This window comes from Zalophus californianus, chromosome 3, assembly GCF_009762305.2.
Source record: "Zalophus californianus isolate mZalCal1 chromosome 3, mZalCal1.pri.v2, whole genome shotgun sequence".
NCBI classification, from domain to species: domain Eukaryota; kingdom Metazoa; phylum Chordata; class Mammalia; order Carnivora; family Otariidae; genus Zalophus; species Zalophus californianus.
This window is the reverse complement of record NC_045597.1, coordinates 5,728,331-5,749,487: the sequence shown is the minus strand read 5'-3', so window position 1 is coordinate 5,749,487 and position 21,157 is coordinate 5,728,331. Positions and strand designations below refer to the sequence as shown.

The 21,157-nt window shown below is 44.4% G+C and overlaps 1 long non-coding RNA gene across 2 annotated transcripts; it reads right to left on the bottom strand.

Moving 5' to 3' along the window:
- Positions 1 to 650: 650 nt before the first annotated feature.
- LOC113920702 lies at positions 651 to 16,176 on the bottom strand. Of its 2 annotated transcripts, XR_003519350.2 has the most exons (4): positions 15,980 to 16,176; positions 15,009 to 15,329; positions 13,868 to 14,006; positions 651 to 766 (listed from the first exon to the last, which is right to left on the bottom strand). It is a non-coding gene; the product is annotated as an uncharacterized LOC113920702 (long non-coding RNA). The 2 variants fall into 2 exon arrangements; XR_003519349.2 differs by lacking the exon at positions 651 to 766 and having other exon boundaries at positions 13,743 to 14,006.
- Positions 16,177 to 21,157: the final 4,981 nt, after the last annotated feature.

The following is a 21,157-nucleotide window of genomic DNA, read 5'->3' as shown; positions in this document are numbered from 1 at the left end:
TCACATTGTTTTTCTCCCACTTAAAAGCTTTTGCAATATACATTTGCACAGGGCGAAACCAGATGGGCGAGCTGGTCTAAGGCTAAGTGTGCTCAGCAAAGATTTCCACAATAAATGGTCACTCCAGTAAAGTTTCTGATTTCTGTCCAGACGTCCTCAACTCAAATAATAAAATGTAGGTTGAAGGGCAATTTGAATACAGTTTTCTGTGTAATCAAAAAGCACATAACTGAAGACTGAACTCAGCCTATAGCTTCATGTACTGTTTCTGTGTTGTTCTATTTTAATAGCTCCATATGGAGACAATAAAGCAACAAGACAAATAGTCTGTTGGTAAGTTTCAGAACTTCTCTCTGATCCCCATTCATTCTCTCTAGTCAGGTTATCAGTCCCATCGCCCCAATTTTCCCCCCAATTTATAGAACTTGAACAAATACATTTTTCATTTATACCTAACTGGCAGCCTGACCGAAAACAGCAGAGCTACCACTAAGACCTTTTTCTTAAGTAGATTTTCTTTTGAAGAGAAGAGGGAATAGTGACTCAACCGGGTTAGGTTAAGAGACGGAACTTAGTTACCTTTAAATGATACTTTTTATTTACTCCTTCTCTGGGTCCATTTCAATTTTATTTTTAGTCTTCAGACAAGTAATCTTTCTTCAGCTTCATGTTGACCTCACTGCTATCTTTGGTTTCTTACAGCACAGGCAGTTTTCTGGGCATTTTATGAACGAAAGTTTTATCCTGAGTTTCAGGATTCTGAGACCTAAAAAAAAAAAAAGAAAGAAAGAAAGAAATTACCATGCTTAAGTGAAAAGCGTTCATTGTGGTATTCGAACTGATTTCTTATCATCATCAAGACTATTTATAGTTTTTACTTTTCTTCATTAATGTGCTAGCCGGCAAGGCAAAATTGATAAATTTGAGTTTCAGTTCCTAAGAAGATGATTCTGGATATGAAGAAAACTATTCTGGAATGAATTAGAGTGAAAATTAAACCCTTCAAAGATCAAAAGAGCACATCGAGCGTCTCTGCCATTCGATGTAATTGTGAAGTTGTTGAGTCAAACAGTCTAGAAAAGCAATTTTTTAAAAACAATGACTTGGGGCGCCTGGGTGGCTCAGTCGGATGAGGGACCCACTCTTGGTTTTGGTTCAAGTCATGATCTCAAGGTCGTGAGACTGAGCCCCACGTCGGGCTCTGCATGGATTGTCTCTCCCTCTCCCTCTGCCCCTCCTGTTCATGCTCTCTCTCTCTCTCTCTCAAATAAATAAATAAATCTTTAAAAATACATACATACATACATACATACATACATACAGTGGTCTAATGGCTAGACACAACTCTGCCTCACCACTCAACACATGTGGTTTTTCCAGTCCCACTTGGAGAATTCTCAAGGTAGAATCTCTGTTGCTTCTTTGGTAGTCTGTTCTCCTAATTGTCCTCCTTAGTAGACTCATAGAAGTATAACAGAGATGTCACTGTCACTATCAGGATATATTTTTTCTGGTGTAAGGGAAGCTGATTCCCTTATTCTTTCTTTATGGGTGCAGTATATCAAGGACCATGATTGTTCGTCCTACTGTAAGGATTACAGGCAACTTGCCCCACAGCGTCTCCCTGAGCTCAGTAAATAACTCGATAGAATCACTGGAGAATCGTTCTTAATTCTTTTCTCTCCTTCTCTATTCACTTCTAAATCGCCCCCAAATCCTCTATTCTCTTCTAGGCAGCATTCCAGTCTCTCCCCTCATCCCCATCCCTACGCTCGCCATCCTTGGCTGAAGCCATGGCAGTCCTACCTCTTTCTTCATCTCAGTTGACTTGTCTGTCTTCTGGTCCTAAAGCTCTTCGTTGACTTCCCTTTGGATAAACTCCAACCCCTGGAACAGGTGTAAATGGCCCTCCATGCGTGGTTCCAACCTCAGCTCTACCCGCAAAGCTGGATTCCGCTCCTCCCATGGACTTCCGTAGCATCTAGCGCTCCTTCATTGTAACAACTGGCCCCTCGTATTGTCCCTGCTCACTATTTAGACTAGACTAGACTAGATAGACTTTAGTCTATCCAGATTCTGTGGAGACAAATCATGTCTTATTTAATGGTGTGTTCCCAGTGCTTGTCACCCAGTCCATGGTAACTCCCAAAACCATCTAATGATTGGTAGAAAAGAATGGTCATTTTAGGCTGGGAGTGATGAGAGATGGCTTCAAGAATGATCTAGGAGCTCATGTAGAATACATTTTGCCATCATTTACTAGGCTTAAGTGATACTTGCCTGGCCTACTATAGTACTTTTACTTACTTCCCTGCCCTCCTGATATTCCATTCTTCTACTCTTGTTATTAATCCCTTGGGACAGCAGGCAGTGACAATGCAGGCTTGGCATTATTCCTGCCTCCCGAAGAAAGCTCACACAAGAATGAAGTCCATGCCGGAGAGAAGCATTGCTGAAATGTGGGGAGAATGGAGCCCTGCATCTCACATTATTAAAGCTAGAATCTCCTTTGAATTCATATTTATGTGACTCAATAATTTTCCTTAATTTGTTCAGTACTTATCCCAGACCTAGAGGTGGTTGGGTGCTGGGGGTCGGTGAAAGTTTTCCAGTGGAAGTGTTGGCCAGGTTCAACTGTGAAGGAGAAGCAGGGACTAGAGCTACATAGTGGTTGGGTGGAGGGTCAGACAGCTGACGTCCTAGGCCGATGGAACATTATGCAGAATGGTAGAGGTAATATGTGCTCTAGAAACCAGAGGAAGTTCACATAGGTGATATTGAGAGATGAGGACAGAGAAAACAGATACTAGGTTATACAGGGCCATATACACCACCATAAAGAGTTTTAGATTGTGTATTTGAGTAACAAGGAGCAGCTAAGGGATTTTATGCAGTCGAGGGCAAAGTCATACTTGCACTTTAGAAAGATAATTCTAGAAGGTGGAATAGAAATGGGCAAGAAGGAGAGGTCGGAAAAATGGTTAAGACACTTAGAATTCTGGAGGGAAGGTAGTGAGCATAAGCATACCACTGGCTGGAGTTGAGAGTCACTTAGCAAACAGAATGCATACGGCTTGTCGATCAGCCTGTAGGCAGATGGAAAGGAACAGCAAAGGATCAGGGGTGCGGCCCTAGTCCCTGGCAAGGGCACCTGAGTTCCTAGTTATATTCCTCACTGAGCTATAATAAGTTTCATATTGAGATTTGTTGATTGTGAGAGCTAGTTGGCCATCCAAGTAGAGCTGTCCATTGGGCAATTGGCTCTGCAGATTTGAAGTTCAGGAGCTCTTTGGCTGGATAGTCATTGGAAGAGATAGAGTTGTTAAAATTCTTGGAATGAATGGGACCAACCAGTGAGAGTATTGGAGTGAGAAGAGAAAACACTTCTGGACAGTAACTGGAAAGACGTCAGTATTCAAAGGGCTGGCAGAAGTGTGCTCAGAAGGAGTAGTCAGAGAGATAGAAGGGAAACCAAGGGTGGTTTTTCTTGGGGGGGATGGTATGGAAACCTTGAGAAGAGGGAGTGGCCAACCACACCACAGCACACCAATGGTGACAAAGAACAAAACAGATTTTTATGACAATGATTTCAGCCAAGAAACCAGGTAAAAGATTTTAGTAGACTCAAGATCAAATACAAGGTGACACATATAGACCACACTTCCAGAAAATTCGTGTATGAGAAATAGGAATTTGCTAGAGGAGAAGATTTTGACATTGGGTCTCCTTACCTTCCTCTCTTTCTTTACATTTTTAAAAACTAACTGGCGTGAACCCAGTTGAACACTGGGGTTGGAAGGAACAGCAGAAGTGGCCATGTTGATGATGGCAGGGAGAGGGCAGGGCTGCATGGGGAGGGGTCACCCTGGGGCTGAGATCCAGCCTTGGTGTAGCACCCAGAGGTGTAGTCCAGAGGAAGTGGTGCCTTTTGATAATTGTCTTTTCACAGAGATGACACAAGGGGCCTAGCAGGTCTCTGGTGAATGCAACGGCCTTCAGGAACTGGTTGAACGAGGCGAGGTCTTGAAGACACAGGAAGGACCAAAGTCTGGAGGATTGGAGCACCTGGGATTCTTGGCAGACAGGTGCCCTTGTCCGTCGGTTGTCTGGCTCAGGGGTGAGAAGCCGGGGAGAGGGGCTCTCCCCATCCACCCATGTGCTCGTGAAGGAGGGGAGGCGAACGACTGAGACCAAGGGTCAGAGGAGGTTTGTGGAAAACCGGAAAGCTGGAAGCAGCCTCTGTGGTGGACTGGAGAGGGAGGTGCTGGGCTCTGGCCGTGCTCTTCAGCGGTGCTGTGCGTGACGGACACACAGACCCTCATACAGTTTTCTCATGAAGTGTGGCCTCGGCAGGAAGCCCGTTTGAAACGTTTGCTGAACCCCTCCGGTGAGCTGGTCAAACTGTCACATACTCATGACTGTTCCTACGCACCGGCTTATCTCTGCTTCCCAAGCCTGAATAGCACGAGGGCAGCAGGCCCCGGTTTGAGGGGGCAGCTCTCTTCCTGTTTACCTCTGCCCTAGACCACGGCGACTTTCCAGGTCATTCTAATGAGATACAATGTGTCTTGGGAAAATACTAGGAAACCGGGAATTTAAAAACAAGAAGGTCGGGTGACATGAGAACTCTCTCCGTGACGGATTCTGGCAAAGTGAGAACGCTGACCAGGAGTTCACCAGAGGGCCGGGGAGCTGGAAGGGAAATCCTCAAAGGACTCCTGGAAATGGTGTGGCCGGGGCAAGGCTTCTAGAGCTCCCCAGCCTGATGTCTTCAGATACCTCCTTGCTTCAAGATATGAGCAGTCTATTCTGTTGTTGTTGTTGTTTTATGATGATGGTAAATGTGTGGGCAGACAATCTCCAATCAAGCTTCCGACCCCTCATTAATTCGTAATAGAGTCGATTGTTGTCACTAAATATAGAACAATTTACCTGCACTTAGAAAGGAATTAGCCCAGGACACGGTGTGACCACAGGGCATTTGTCTATTTCACTTCCCCCGGCTGTCTTTTCTTCTAAAACCTTCACACCCACATGCATCGAGAGAGCGTACGACAAGCAAAACTCCCAGCTCCCCCAAGCAGTCCACGGACGTTGGTTCGGGCTTGGCTGGTTGCTTTCCTCCATGGCTCATCTGACCCCTCCCTCCACCCCTTCACCACTTAGGACGCTGAAGGAGCAAACTTCTTCATGGCTTTAGAGCTATTCCTATATCAGGAACAATATATTCTTAAGCACTACATGCACCCGAGATTTGTCTCGACGTGGTCCATTTATTTTAATTTGGCACTGTCAGTGGGAAAAAAAAAGAAGTAATTAAATTTGTGACTAGCATGGAAAACCATTTAAGTCCTAACGTTACAGCCTGATCCCAACTAGTTTCACTGTATTTCTTCCACTTGTCAGATCAAAGTCCCAACTCCTAAAACTCAGCCATGCTTTGATTAATTACTTCACACAATGAATTTGCAAATTATAGTTCTATGTGATTTATGTCATTTTTAGCTTCAATCAGAGTTTTTTTTGGGGGGGGGTGCTCTCTTCAATGAGCCAGTCAGTCTTCACCTTGGAGAAAGCATGTTTTTAAAATTGCATTACAGTGTTTGTGCTTAGAAAAGAGTTACACATAAAGGTTTTCAATCCTATGTTGCATCCTAACTTGAACGTAGAAGAAACCTGTTATTCTATCTGGAGATCAGACTTGAAGATTATAGATTTCCTTTCTGCTCTCTGCAAGTTCCCTGAGCCGTGCCTCACTTTTTCTCGCGTGCCTCAGTTTCTCTCCTGTGCCTGACTAATTCACACATGGCACATCCAGCATTTCTTTCAGGCTTCTCCCCTCCCCCTCCCCTCCAGTTTTCTGTTGTGAGAAATGAGGGTAAATTTATTTGACATTATTACATTTTTCTTCACCAAAATTAAACTTGGGGATTGATTTGGATAATTTGCAGTCATTGTTTAAAAGTATTTTAATTTTTCTTCCACCTTCTTCATCCTTTTTTATTTATTTTCCTGTTCTTTCTCTTATTTTTTTTAAAAACAATGATTGGATGGACTGTCTCTCAGAAAAGCTTCACCAGAACCTGATGTGTGTCCTTTTGAATATGAGATCGAGAAAGGCCCCTCTCTGCTTCCCCAGCCCCGATCCTTCACTAAAACTGGAAAAACCATCCGTCTGTCACCTTAATCCTTGCTCTGGGAATGTGGGTTCAGGTAGAGGCTGACAGCTTCTTGGCCCCCGTGCTCTGAAAATATTTACTTAGTAGGGACTCTGCTTCTGTCCCAAGGAGTCTGGGGGTCTTGATTTTCAAAGAACTGAGGGGTTTCGCGGAGTAGGCAGCTGCCTCAGACACTGGTGACTTGGCAAAGTAGGAATGGAATAAACCCTGAAAGTAAAGATCTTTCGAGAGATTGTCAACTGCTAGCCAAGCATGATTCAGAGCACATTTTACAACAACTCACTAAGGTACATATTTATAAATGAAATAAACCAAGGAACTTGGGTCTCAAGATAAATATGTCAGCACACGTAGTCTTGCATTCATTAAAAAAAAAAAAATCCCACACCCATGATATAAAGATCATAAATATTAATATTTTTCTTTTTTATTCAAAATGATATTCATGACAGAATTGTTGTCCATATGGCCAAAAGAGAATAATATTGCCCAAAATATTTGATAAGATCTTCTTTATTATGAAAGTTATACAAACCACCTTACAGCTGATACAGAAAATAGAGGGAATAATCAGCTATAATTCCACCTGCCTTAGAAAACTACTCCCAGTTTTTCTGAGTGCCTTTCTTTCTAGGTGCTTTTCCTTAAGTGCAGATAAACTTTTACGTTATAATCAGAGTTTAAATATATCTTTTGTCTGTTTTTTACTTCCCCCTATATCATAAACATGTTTTATATTCTAGTCTGCATATTATTTCTTTAAGGAAATATGCTGTAATTTACCTATTTCAATATTTGGGGATATCTAATTTTTTCCTGTTTTTTTTTTAGTTTTATAAATAATACTGCAGTGAACAACCTGGGGCGTGCAAGTATTTTAGGTTAATTTTTTAAGCCAGACTCCTATAAGTGCAACTCTTGGGACAAAGTTCTTGATATATATGCTGCCAAATTATTTTTCTTTGAAAGTGTTCCATCTGTGTATAATGTCCGGAACAATATATAGAATACCAAGCTTGTTACACTTTGGTTGACATTTTGTTATTATAAAGACTTCTTTTTATTGAAATATAAAGAACATACAGTGTTATATTAGTTTCAGGTGTACAATACAATGATTCAACAATTCTATCTGTACTCAGTGCTCATCACGTTAAGTGCACCCTTGGTCCCCATCACCTAGCTCATCCAACCTCCGCCCCGCTCCCCTCTAGCAACCACCAGTTTGTTCTCCATATTCAAGGGTCGGCTTTTTTGTTTGTCTGTTCTTTTTCTTTGATTCTTAAATTCCACATATGAGTGAAATCATATGGTATTTGTCTTGTTATTATAACTGTAAAAATCTGATTTATTAATTTATTGGCAAAAAGGCTTTACATCGATGTTTACGTCTTTGATTAATTGTGAGGGTCTGTATGTTTCCTGTGTAACTTGCTGGTTGCAGCTCTGCCCGCCTGAATTATCTAGTCATTTAGCTATATGTTTCCAGATGCTTTTACTCATCACCTCTCTTCCCATTTCAATGATTAATTTTCAACCCTCATCTACGGACGTACTGGCTTATTCCTATTTCTTGAAACATTGCCTTCATTTGGCCTCTCTCGCGCCCCCTTTTCCTGTTTTCTTCTCTCGTTGGCACCTTCTTTTCTCCTCTTTTGGGCACCCCTTCCTCTATTGCACCTCAAATACTTGGGGCTTCTTTGTTCTGCACACTCTTCTCACTTGCCACCCTCTTGCTGGATGATTTCATCCATCCCCATGGCTATAAATACAATTCCTGTATGGATGACTTACGTATTCAGCTGGATAGTTCCTCTGACTCATATTTCTAATGATCTACAGTACGTCTCTAACTACACATCCCAAAGTTAACATATCTGAGGCTGAACTCCTAATTCTCCCCCAGATCTGTTCGTCTCCATCTTCCTCATCTCAGTGATGGCGCCCCACCCACTAGGCTGCTAGGCTGAGCAACTCTGGTGTCCTCCTTCCCTTCTGCTCAGCGGGGCAGCCCCACACCCCTACCTCTGCATGCTTCCTCACTTCCACCGCCATTGTCACTGGCCTGGACAATCGCAAAAATTTTTAACAAGCTTCCTCTCTGCTCCACATTTCATTTGTCACTATGCAGCCAGAAATTTGCTTCAAAAACAAAATTAGATTGTGTCTCCCTTGCTTAATATGCTTCAAAAGCTTTCCATCGTGCTTATAATAAAACCCACATTCCTTGATCTGGCCTGTAAGACCAGGCAGGATTTGCCCTTGCCTACTTCAACAACCTTCTTTCTTGCCTCTTTTCTTCTTGCTGTCCAGCCAGCTTGACCTTATTGCCCTTCTCTTTATTTTTTTATTTTTAAAAAAATTTTGAGAGAGAGCACGCGCACGGCAGCGGGGCGGGGCAGAAGGAGAAAGAGAGAGAAATCCCAAGCGGGCTCCATGCTTAGCACAGAGCCCTTTGAGGGGCTCCTTCTCATGACCCTGAGATCATGACCTGAGCCGAAAACAAGAGTTGGATGCTTAATCGACTGAACCACCCAGGCGCCCCAACCCTCTTGCCCTTTTTTAGGCATGCCAAGCACTGTCCTGAATCAGGGCCTTAGATGCTCCTGGATCATGTGCTCCCCGAATCCTCAGCTGGATCTTAATTCTGCTTTGTCTTAATGCTACCTTTTCCATGCCTCCCTATCCAAAATAGTTTCCCCATCCTTTTAATTTCTATAATGAGATTTGTTTCCTTGGTCACCCTCATGGCAGTTTGAAAACAGATCATTCGTCACTTCACTTGCTCTTTCATTGTCTCATTCTGACTGTAAGCTCCACAGGACAAGGATTATGTCTGTTTATTCCCTTGTGCCCTGGCACCGACACAGTACCTGGTCCAGTGCAGGGGCGCCTGGGTGGCTCAGCTGGTTAAGCGTCTGCCTTCGGCTCGGGTCATGATCTCAGGTCCTGGGATCGAGTTCTGCATCGGGCTCCCTGCTCAGTAGGGAGTCAGCTTCTCCCTCTCCCTCTCCCCCTCTCCCCCACTCATGCTCTCTCTCTCTCAAATAAATAAAATCTTAAAAAAAAATACCTGGCACAATGCAGCACTCACTGCATCGAGTAGATGTGCACCACCAACATTTTTTTTCAAGATTTTATTTATTTATTTATTTATTTTGGGGGGTGGGGAAGGGCAGAGGAAGAGGGAGAGAGAGAGAATCCCAAGCAGACTCTGCACAGAGCGCAGAGCCCGATGCGGGGCTTGATCCCAGGACCCCAAGCTCATCCATCTGAGCCAAAACCATGAGTCAAATGCTCAACTGACTGAGCCACCCAGGTGCCCCAGACATGCGCCAACAACATTTTATGTTATCTTTTGACAGTGAGGACTCACTGAAAGATTTTGATGACTGGGCTGTGGTTTGGGAAGATCATTCGGCAGAAGCCTGGAGAACGGATTATGGAAGTATGAACTTGGAAACCAAGTGACCCAGTTAGGTAGCTCTCGTGGCCTTGAGGCTAGAGATGAGAGCCTACACTGAGAACATACGACATCTCATTTACTAAGTACAGTGCTGAGGGCAGACATTAGAGTCCGTTCAGGTGACAGCCAGGAGGCTGCCTTGCGAGAGCCAATGTGGCCGACTGGTAGGGACAGATTAATTGCTTAAGGTTGCAGACAGAATGCGAGAGCTGAGGCAGGCAGGGCCCGAGTATTCCGTCGGGGCTTGGCTGTGAAGGGAAGGGGAGGTAGGCTGGGAAAAAGAAGGGTTGTGGCCTGAAGGAAAGATCTTAACTGTAAAAGAAGCAGCTTGAGCAGGTGCTCTGATTCCACAGGCGGCCCAGAAGGTAGAGAGAGGGAGAGGCTGGGTGTACGCAAAGGTCGAGGCCGAGAGCGAGCAAACCCAGTTGGGCTGGATGGTGTGTGGAGTGCAGGTGGGGGGTGGGGCCAGGCTTGAGGAGGAGAAGCGGAGCCCTGCTTTCCCTTTGAGCCTGAAGTAAACAAGGCTCCTTGAGGGTGGGACATGATTTTATCTTTCGTTGGCCTTTTCCCAAATGCAGACCCCATTTCTGACCACAGAGAAGCCCATGCATCACAGGTTACCGTATGAGGTGGGGATTTGATCCCGCAAGGCATGTTTCCACTGGTTTATGCTCAACCCTGAAGGCCACTTACAAGCCGCACACATCACATCTTTTTTTATGTTATGTTAATCACCATACATTACATCATTAGTTTTTGATGTGGTGTTCCATGATTCACTGCTTGCGTATAACACCCAGTGCTCCACGCAGAACGTGCCCTCTTTAATACTCATCACCAGGCTAACCCATCCCCCCACCCCCTCCCCTCTAGAACCCTCAGTTTGTTTCTCAGAGTCCACAGTCTCTCATGGTTTATCTCCCCCTCCGATTCCCCACCCCTTCATTCTTCCCCTCCTGCTATCTTTTTTTTTTTTAAACATATAATGTATTATTTGTTTCAGGGGTACAGGTCTGTGATTCAACAGTCTTGCACAATCCACAGCACTCACCGTAGCACATACCCTCCCCCATGTCTATCATCCAGCCACCCCTCCCCTCCCACCCCCCACCATGCCAGCAACCTTCCGTTTGTTTCCTGAGATTAAGAATTCCTCATATCAGTGAGGTCATATGATACATGTCTTTCTCTGATTGACTTTTTTCACTCAGCATAACACCCTCCAGTTCCACCCACGTCGTTGCAAATGGCAAGATTTCATTCCTTTTGATAGCTGCATAATATTCTATTGTGTATATTTATATATATCACATCTTCTTTATCCATTCATTACCCCAAAGATACAAATGTAGGGATCCGAAGGGGTATGTGCACCCTGATGTTTATAGCCAAGATGTCCATCCAATCACATCTTTAACCAAACAGCCAGCCTCCAGATGCGCTTTGTCAGGCTTCTCCTCTGCTGTCGTTCTGTGCATCCCACAGCTGGGCAGCATTATGAGCTTCCCTGTAACAAAACACGTCTACAACCTGTTGCCCCCACTGCTCAGGAGAGACGGGCTCGCCCTCCTTTTTTGCTCATTTCCTCAAGTAGGAAAAGCAAGGATCTCCCGTGAGGACCAGTGGCTTTGTTTCTCTTATACCCTCAGATCTGCTGCCCACCAAGACATTTCTACACTGTTTTGTGGGTCCTTTCGGCTTTGTGGGCACCGAATAAGTGCAGGGGAGCACGATAGAGCCATGACACAGCCAGGAGCGCCAAAGCTTCCCGCGTCCTCACAGCGAGGTGTACAAATGAACCCCAGTTCTGAAAAGGTGGTTGGACCAGCGGGCAGGATGGTGTGGCAGCATGCTACCTCCGGGCTCTTACTCCTGATGGCTGTTAGCTGCCTCTCACTGTGGCACTTGTTTACGTGGGAGAAATACAAAAAGTAGAGTCTCCGCCGAACTCTTACTCTGTGCTTCCTTTGCTCTAGCTTCCTGCTGAAGAGAGGATGATTTTGTTCCCACTGTGAAAGTCATTTGATCTTGATCCCATGTACTGAATTGTGTGCTGGTGTCTAGTTAATCCTGATGGGGTATTATTACTGACAGGCTCGGGGAGGAAATGGCACTTTAGGAAGAAAGGGTCTTTAAATGATGGATTTCAGCAAAAAAATATGAGAATTCTACACACACACACACACATATACATATTATTTCCTTACATCTCTTAAACTCAGAACAATTCTCCTTCTCTTTGCTTGTTTACAGTTGGGCTTTTCTGGAAGTTGGCACAGCGGTCACCGAAACACTCAGCGTGCAGAGGTTATGAGTGTCAGCTGATCCCCACACACAGGAGTCTTCTGGAGGGGCAACATGCCTCCGAAGGTTTGATGTATCATGAAATCTTAGAATTTACACACTGTCTTTTATCTTTTCTTTTATTTTTAAGGATTTTATTTATTTATTTGAGAGAGAGAGAATGAGAGAGAGAGCACATGAGAGGGGGGAGGGTCAGAGGGCGAAGCAGACTCCCCGCTGAGCAGGGAGCCCGATGCGGGACTCGATCCCGGGACTCCAGGATCATGACCTGAGCCGAAGGCAGTCGCTCAACCAACTAAGCCACCCAGGCGCCCAGAATTTACACACTTTCACCTACAAATGGAATTAATATGCAACTTGGGAATGCAGCGTTGATTCACGTATGCTAATTGGCTTACATTTATAACTTGCATAAGGTTAAAAGTTGTTTAATGTGGTCCAATAACAGATTCTGCTTTAGACGTTGGAAAATACCTGCCTAGGTTTGCTTACCCTTTAGCACTAACGTGACACCAGTAAAAAGGTGGCTGCAAGTGGCCCATAATCCTAAAGCAGGTGACTATTTCACCAAGAGTCTTGGCACGGTGAACACCACCTCTGCATGTCTGCATCCTATGTCGGGTCCTTAGATTTGGGACCAGTACTCCATGGGTCTCAGAATTGCGCAGGATCTCTCAGCAGAATGACGCGATCAGTGTCTGAATGACTTTGTTTCCTTCTCACCCTTGTGGTCACCCATTGTAATTTACAGGTATCATAAGAAACAATGTTAACCTGGGGATAACCATGGTGTGTGTTTCACTTATTGCCGTCTAGTAACTTACTTAAGCACATACAGTTTGGAAAATCTACAGGGTCTAGCTTTATCTCTCTCTTTTTTTCTTCACATAATATCCCACCATAGGCATATCTCCTGTACGCGAAGAGGACTTTGAAATGCCTCAGTGCTGTAGTCCACAGTACCAATGTACCAATAAGGTATTTGTCCACCCTCCTGATGTTTGCCATGAACAATGTTTCCATTTTTGCCACTATAGATAATAATGCTACAGACATGCTGTCATGACTGAATGTGCCCATCTCTATTTCCTCAAGATAGATTCTGAGAAATGGAATCAATTTTGGTGTTTTAATCCATATTCATTACCTACTTCTAGGAAGCATGTTATAGACCTAATATGCTTCTTTTGCTAAAAAAGGACATCATCATCACCATCATCATTGTCAAAAATTTTTTAAAAACCTTTTGTTAATTTGATAGGAACAAAATGATGTCCCATTGTTTGAAACCATATGTCTCTGCTTACCAGTGATGAGAGTAATCATTTGCCATCAACCACTTGAAATTTTTCTGTGATTCATTTACTGATGCTCATTGTTCTTCTTTATTTTTTTTTAAGTTAAAATGATGATATAAATTTCCCCTTATCTCTCAGTCATCCTCAACCTTGGCTGCACATTAGAATCATCTGCGGTGCTTTGATAAATGTACTAATGTCAGGCTCCTCCCCAGTGATTCCACTTTAATCGGCTGGGTTGGGGTACTAGCTTTGGCATTTTTTAAGCTTCCCCGGTGATTCTGTTGCCAGAGTTAAGGTCCGCTGATCCAGACCCTCTGGATATTAACTGGCTCTCTTATTTTTTTTGTTTACTTTTTAAAAATTTTTATAGATGTTTACATTTTTTAAAAAAAATTTAAAGCTTTTATTTATTTGAGAGAGAGAGCACGAGCGGGGCGGAGAGGTAGAGGGAGAAGCAAGCTCCCCCGCTGAGCAAGAAGCCCAACGCGGGACTCAATCCCAGGGACCTGGGATCGTGACCTGAGCCGAAGGCAGACATGCAACTGACTGAGCCACCCAGGCACCCCGATGTTTACATTTTTTAAATAAAGTCCAGGCATGGGTTCCAGAGAACTTACAGTATATACTCAAAAGTCAGATGACCTAGGCTGGATCCCGCCTTCGTCCTTCATACGCGATGGCATCTTGAGCAAGTCGTGTCCTCTGCCATGGCCCGTTTTCTCTGCCGCAAAGTGGGGTTCATTTACAGTATACCTCCTACATTTGTTAGAGAGATTAGGTCAGTTGGTATATGTGAAGCACATACAACACTTTCTAGTACAGTGCAAGCATCAGATAAAGTATAAACAGTTTTTTTTTTCTTTTATCATTTCTTTCATGGTTTTATCCTAAGAAAGTCTTTTCTTACCCTGAGATCAGGGGAATATTAATGTATAATAAATCCTAAGTGTTTGAGAGTTGACTTTTCTATTTGTCATTGCCTCTTAAAACTAAAACACTGAGTCCTGGGACGAATTTGGTGGAAGAAGAAAGAGACAACTCTATCTGAGCCCTCCGGGGCCGATGTACAGTTTCCCCAAATCCGAGTTCCACTAAACCACTTATTTCTGATTTTAGGATACCAGTAAAATTTGTCTTCTGACATTATCTCTCAACTTTCAACACCCACGTAAAATGACCTTAATGTGTACTTTGATGTGTTTTGGAAGCATGTCCTCTGCTTGCCGTGGGCCTCACCGACCCATGTTCCTCTGTATACCCCTCTAGAGCTCAAAGACAGACCAACTGTCAAGAGGCTGCAAAGTGCTTTCCAAATGCCTAACGATGACAGGTTCCACATACTTCTGCAAAAATCAAAGGGAAATAATATTATCCCAGGCCCATGAGATGAGTGGATGCAAAACGACCTAGGGCCATTATTGTAAAGTATTTTACTTCCGTGGTATCTGGGAAAGGTGATTAATGATAGGAAGATTGGAAATTTGATTACGGGATTTTGAAATGAGCCGTAATAACATTACGAAAAAGCACATCTTGGTAGCTTTTAGCCTCTCACTTATCACCACCTTCTGCACACACGTTCATTCCTTTCTTCAAATCCCCCATATGTTGGATGCCAACCTCATTGTTGCGAGTGCATCATAAATTATATCGCACAATAAGTTCAATGAAAGTTGAATCGTTGCAAAAACAACAGTAAAATTTATTTCACGATTTTCACTTTGGGGAAGAGTGTACACACCATTGTCCTCCACTTACCAATTTGCCATCAGCTCTTTGGGAGCGGCTTGCCACGCCTAACTTGCTTTCAGGAGTGATAGCATCAGCAAACACGGGAAAAGGGGGCCGGGATGTGCTCAGCTGTGGCGCCACCGTGATATGGGGAGCCTCGGTTGGTATGTCTGAGTCAACCCCAGTCCTGGTGTCCTGTCTTTATGTCCCAAGACGCTACAGCAGTGATAGAGGCTATTGAAGCGTATGATCCAGTTGAGCAAGGCTGTGGATAATTTGCATTCTTTCTATCTTGTAAAATCTACCCCAGAAAGGCTTCCAGGGTGGGTCCATTTTCCTGCTCTGGATCTTTGAGAGAAAAACAGTGCACACTTTTTAACTTCCATGGCTATGCTGGCTTATTTTTTATTTTTTATTATTATTATTTTAAGATATGGGTTCTTAAAATCAGAGGTACTCATATTGGCAAAGGTGCTGAGAGATCTGACAGGAGCATCCCAGCCCACCGCCGAGCTAGAAACCGGGCGGAGAGCACTGTTTGTGACCGGAAAGTGCTTTGCTGTATTAAACTACAGTAAATGTATCATCTGGGTCATTGACTTGCGTGCCATTGATTTAGTAAGTCTAATATCCCCCATAAATGAAAAATCTTGGACTACACTGTCCTCTATTATATGCGGAGTCCGTTCCCCCCCCGCCCCCCCAAGTCATAATGGAACTACTGTAAAGCTGTATTAACTCGGAGGCCACGGGGGGACCCTTTAGTGCAAAGAGACTGTTGATTAAATTTCCGCTCGCGCAGCTTCTGGACGTCTTTAACCCACTCCCAGGGCCTGAGCCTGAGCAAAACCCAGCTCTCGGGATTCTGTTTTTCGCGGCCAGGCGCTGGCGCTGGAGGTGGGGTCCGAGAAGAGCCATTCTTCCGCGGCGACTCCCAGCGCCGACCCCCGCCCCCGCAGGAAGGCGCGCGGCCCGCGGGTCACGTTCCCCTTGTTTACCGCTGGGCCCGCTGCGGTGGCGCACTTCTTTTGTTCTCGCGGGTGTAATCTCTGCGGCACATGGAGCTGGGACAATGCCGATGACCCCGTCTCCGACCATCAGAGCGCTCTGTCAAGATATTGTTGTCCCTCACTGGGCCCGAGTCCCATTTTTAGTAGGAGAGAGGAAAAAAAAAAAAAAGAAGAAGAAGAAGAAACAATGGAGACAAATTTAGATCCTGCTGGGAAAAGAAAAGCAGAGGCGGGTCCGCGGCAGCCCCGCGGGGCCACGCCCACCAGCCCCTTCCTGGAATCTTCTCAGGGATTCCTGGCCGCCCAGAGGATCCCTGGAAGCCGGGGCCGACTCGGATGATTAACTTTCGGCTCCCCCGGTGCACACTTACACACCACACACACACCCTAAAAAAAGAAAAACCACCAACCCCTCCCCCAACTCTGTGTATTCCAAACAGAAGCAAGATTAAGCTCTCTGTTAAGATCTAGACTTGATCCTTATCAACTCTTTTCCCAGCCATTCGTGGCTAGCTTTAAACCTTGCAGCAGATGTGCCTCCGGCCTTTGCACGGCCACCGGCCCGCCTCTTGTGACCGCGGGGCCTCCCTAGGCCCATCCTACACGCCTTTTTCTGGCTCTGAACAGCCTTCGCTCCTCTATTTCTGTGCTCTCCGCTCCCCCTACCTCTAGACAATGTAAATTTACCCAGTGCTGTGGAGAGACATTTATCAGCGTGTAAGATGGATGGCTGATTCCGAACGTACCCGAACTGAGTGCTATTTGTGCAGGGATATATGTGTCTGTGCAACGGCGTAGAGGTACGTGCAGGAAGCAATAACAGTGCAGTTTCCTCTTGGACCGTCTTGTTAACGAGCCGTGAAACGAGGCAGATGCACCCATAAATACGTAATACTAGGTTCCCCGGGAATGATGTTCGCACTATAGTCACCTATCCCGTTTTGGGGTGGGGGGGGTCTTATGGCGGTGGGTCACAGTGTCTTCTACTTTTTAATGTCTTCACAAATTAGATACGTACTTTGGTGGGAAATACAACTAGTAGAGGCACATCATCCCCAGCATTACCACAGTGATCATAAATATCTAAATTTTCAGGCAGATTAAAAAAATGTCCGAGATTTTATACATTTGTGCTAGACCATAGGTATGGGAGCATCTTTCTGTGCCAGTCAGTATAGGAGATTTTACTTAACTGGCGTGCCTACAGCTTACAGAGGAGAACTCTCTAGGCCTGCAGGCTTTTCTCCGTTTCCCTCCTGAGGTCTCCACTTCTTAAACAGACAAGAGGTGAGGGTTGGGAGGAAAGGCATGGCAATCAGAACCCATGGATGAATGAAGAGATTGTAAGACCAGGGCTGAGAAAAAGATACCCAGTGTTTTCTTGTTTCTCTTTAATCCTGAAGAAGAATACAACCCGCTGATTGTAAGGGAGCACACACTTGGGCCAGGTAAAATGGTTTACCACAGGGAAGGTGGAGGGAGGTCAGGGATGTGCAGACGCACACTCTTTTGCGTGAATCTTCTATAATTTTGCCCAAAATAAAAACGGCTTTCTCATGTCCCCCAAAACTTTATGCCACCAAATCCTAGACATCTTGGTAGCAGAAATGAACACGTTTCACTTGAAAGGTATTGGGAAAACTGTATTAAGGAAGACTAGAAATTGTACCCTTTGACTTTCTCTACTGTCTCCTTCCGTATTCTCCGTGCAACGTCCGACACGGTCTTCGCGGGCGGTTGCCCGCCCCCAGCCCCCCAAGCGCCCAGCCCGCTGACTCCTATCTCCTATCTAGCCCCTGTGGCTGCATCTTTTCTCCCTGACCTTCACCTTGTGACTTTTACTCTTCCTACTCCTGCTCATGGTAACGGCACCGTTTGCTGCCAAATTTTTAGGGAACGAATTGGAAATGAAGAGGGTGTGCTGCCTCCTATGAGACAAAGCTATGTCCTGGCGCTAAGGAATGACAGGCAATGTGGGGAGGGTTCAGAATAGAAAAGGAGGGGCGCCTGGGTGGCTCAGGTCATGATCCCGGGGTCCTGGGATCGAGCCCCACGTTGGGCTCCCTGCTCAGTGGGAAGCCTGCTTCTCCCTCTCTCTCTGCCTGCCGCTCTGCCTACCTGTGCTATCTCTGTTACGTAAATAAATAAAAATGTTAAAAAAAAAGAATGGAAAAGGAATTGAGACGGGTTCTTGTTTATATTCCCTAATACTGCAGCTAGAGGTTTTATAAAGGTAGCAGTGATTCTATATGAAACTTTTCTTTGTATGTTTCTTTGATAGGGTGCACCTTCTTATTCATTTAGTACAGTGAATATATGGTCAGTTCAACCATCGTTCTTCCTCCTGAGGGGGTGTATACAGCGTGGGGCAAAAGCTTGTTTTGGTTTGTTGTCTAAATTCTCTGCTCATTTTAGTCCTCCTTCATCACAGGGAAGACAGGGCAGTCTGGGAAAGACTGAAGAAGAGAATTTAGAACAGCGTTTCTAAACTGTGGGCACTACTGATACCCTGGGTTGGCTGATTCTTTGTTTGGGGCTGACCTGTGTTGTAGGGTGATGAACAGCCTCCCCGGCCCCTACCCGCTAGATGCCTGGAACACTCACCTCGCACCGCCGCCTCCGATGGGACAATTGGAAGTGTCTCTAGGCATCCGGGGACTGGCAGCCCTGCTCCTGTCTGAGACCCTCCCACAGGGTTGGGGTGGTGTGGGTCATCGCCTTCTCACTCCTTGTGACCCCATGAGCTGGTTCTGCCTCGGAGCATCCGAACGTAGCTCCCACATCCGAGACCTCTCTTCTCACAAGCTTTCCACAGCTCATTTCCTCAAATCTGTCATCTTTCCCTTCTTAACTTGCCTCATTTCGTGTCATAGCATGACCCCTACCTGAATTTGTCTCACATTTTTATTTGTTCGTTTCTTGCTGGCTTCACCCCCTAGAACAAAAACTCTTAGAGGACTGAAATTTTAGCTGGTTCACAAATGTATTCCAGGCAATACCCGACATCTTAGAATGCGGTTACATGTCTTTGTTGAATGAATGAATGAATGAATGAATGAATGGACAACTGAGTGACCAAGCCACCATCCCGGCTCCAAGCAAGTCCAGGAGTGGCGACTCCTGGTTGGAAAGAGGCACGTGAGGGCATTTGTTTTGTTGCTCATGCCCAACGTTGGCATCCTCACACAGCTTTCCAATTCGATTCATCAATAATTGGTTAAGATTATGAATTCTTCCCAGTGTGGAGTATTTGTCAGAAAATGAAAGGTTCTCACATTCAAGTTGAATAGGTCTTTGGTACTCTCTCTCTCTCTCTCTCTATATATATATATATATATTTTTTTTTTTTTTTTTCCCATGGAAAAGAACATTGTGAGACTATTTCCCTTTCCTTTTCTAAATCGTTATCAAGATGCTGAAGGAAGTGATGCTAGTGATTCAACCAGTGATTCCCTCCCTAAGTCAAATTTTGGTTCTTTAATTAAAAGAAAACAGATTACACACACACACACACACACACACACACACAACCATGTATGTACTTGTTGTTATTTCTATCCTGGAAGGGAATAAACTATGGATGCAAGCTGGTGTACAGGTGCTGGAACTCTCCATGTTTCCTTTGCACCAAGCGCCTCCTTCTCATTCGTGGAAGAACTAAGATTTTGCAAACGGTCTCATCTTTTGTGTGGACACCGGGGCACCTGCCCTTACAATCGTGAGCCATGCAGTTGCTTGGGAGGAATGTGCACTGGCTTGTGAGCAAGTCTATTTCATGGATCCTGGAAGTGTTTGGTCAGCTCTGTGCTGTCTTTTTGCTCTCTCTAAAGAAAGGCCACTTTATGTCTGTGGACAGACTGCTCAGCCAGCCTCTACCAACTGGGTAAAGACACCTCAACTTGAGGCTTCGGTTTCCTCGTCCGTGACTAGAAATACATAATTGAGTTTACCTAATAGGACTGTTGCATTATTAAAGGGATTATATACACTATTGGATCATATACCAACAGGGCCTGGCATTTAGAAAGTTCCGAAAACTGATGACTCTGTTATTTAATGCAGTGTAGTCCTACTTCTGGGCTAGAGAAATCCTATAAATGCTGGCAGGAGATATTGTCTGGTTCAATTGTTTTCAATGCTGGTTTATCCTAGATAAGATGTGGGAGAAAACAATAGGCAGTTTTTTTTTCATTGAGAAACGACATTTATCATATTCTTCACTTATAAAACTACTATTTGGTCATTATAGAAAATCTAAGAAATTTTTAAAATTAGAGGAAAAAAATGAATTGTAAATCCTTAGCATGTATGTGTATTTCTTCCCGCATGTACTCTGTGTGTGTGCACGTGACAGAGAAATAAAGTTAACTAACCTATACTTCCTTTTTAACAAACTCATTGTTCTTTTTTCCATTATGAGTTCATTAATAGACATTTTGCAAACACAAAAAAATAATAAAAAATAAACCACTCTGTCCCACCCTCTAGGGGTCACCACACAAAGGTAATGCATTATATTTCTTTTGGGGACTTTTCCCTTACATAAGTTTTTGATTTGTTTTGAAATCTAATTTCTCTCTCTCTCTCTCTCTCTATATATATATATTTTAATCTGCCCAAACAATAAGAAAAAGAAATGGTAAAACTCAGAGAATTGTCCTAAAATGACTTTTGAAAGGATCCGTAAATGGAGTCCCCATTTTGTGCCGTGAGAAGAGCTTGGGCTTGATAAGGAGACCACTGGACTCGAGCAGCCCACCTGTGCCAACAAGCTTCAGTTTCCTATGAGTCCAACAGAGATAATAATAATCCACTGTGTGGGTTACAGGTTAAGCCGGGGCATAATATAACCTTGGCTTTTATGAATTCATTCAGGGACAGCTGAGGGCGGACCAGGAAGCAAATCCCAATCTGTTTGTACTTTGTCAGCAGAGAGACTTTGACTCCCCTATCCTCTTGTTTTTTGTTTTAAGTTGGGAGGGACGCTTAGGAGGACATTTCCAAATATTATGGTTGAAATCCTTAATCTGGCCTTCCCCAGAAATCCATACTGCCTATAAAAGGCGGGAAGGAATAGGAAGGTTGGGTAATTTCTAATCTCCTGGAAATAACAGTGCCAGACTGAGCTCACGATTACAGCTACTGATCTGAACCCAAGCCTGAACT